This window comes from Pongo abelii, chromosome 14 (assembly GCF_028885655.2).
Source record: "Pongo abelii isolate AG06213 chromosome 14, NHGRI_mPonAbe1-v2.0_pri, whole genome shotgun sequence".
In the NCBI taxonomy this organism is placed as follows: domain Eukaryota; kingdom Metazoa; phylum Chordata; class Mammalia; order Primates; family Hominidae; genus Pongo; species Pongo abelii.
Window position 1 is genome coordinate 32,269,073 of NC_071999.2, and position 822 is coordinate 32,269,894.

Here is an 822-nt window from a genome sequence, read left to right on the forward strand (position 1 = left end):
GCTCAGGAGTTTGAGACCAGCCTGGCCAATGTGGTGAAACCCCATTTCTACGAAAAATACGACAACAATGAAAAAAATTAGCTGAGTGTGGTGGCACGTGCCTATAATCCCAGCTACTCAGGAGGCTGAGGCAGGAGAATTGCTTGAACCCAGGTGGAGGTTGCAGTGAACCAACATCGTACCACTATACTCCCGCCTACGTGACTTCGTCTCAACAAACAAACAAAAGGACACGATTTCATTCTTTTTAATAGCTGTGTAGAATTTCATAGTGTATATGCACCACATTACCTTTATCCAATGCACCATTGGTGTGCACCCAGGTTGGTTCCATGTCTTTGCTATTGTGAGTAGTTCCACCAGACATCGGCACTGGCGTGTTTATCACAGCTTTACTGCTTTTGTTTCTATATATTTATTTAAGGGGTCACGCTAAGCTTCTCTGTATCGTTCCAATTTTAGTATATGTGCTGCCGAAACAAGCACAGCTTTACTGCCTTGGAGCCTACTTTCAGCATCTGTATTTGGATCTGTTTCCCCAAGCGTTCGTTTCCTGGGTCTCTTCTGTGGTCCTGATGATGAAGTGAATTCTGGGGACAAAGCCTCACCAAGTCCTAAGAAATATTATTACCTGTTTGTTTGGGTCTTATGTTTCTTTAAAAATTAAGATGAAGCATGTCCCTCAGTCTCCTGGAAAAGGTAATCAGACATGATGATGAGTCCCAAAGGCCCACAGTTAAAAAACATGGGTGGAAACACGACAAACCCATTGTGCTAAAAGGGAGAGGCAGCTTTGCTGCGTCCTCTTCAGAAACACAGGGA

The 822-nt window shown here is 43.9% G+C and overlaps 1 pseudogene; it reads right to left on the bottom strand.

Moving 5' to 3' along the window:
- Positions 1 to 386: 386 nt before the first annotated feature.
- LOC112128634 (U6 spliceosomal RNA) lies at positions 387 to 486 on the bottom strand (annotated as a pseudogene).
- Between the last annotated feature and the right edge of the window lie 336 nt (positions 487 to 822).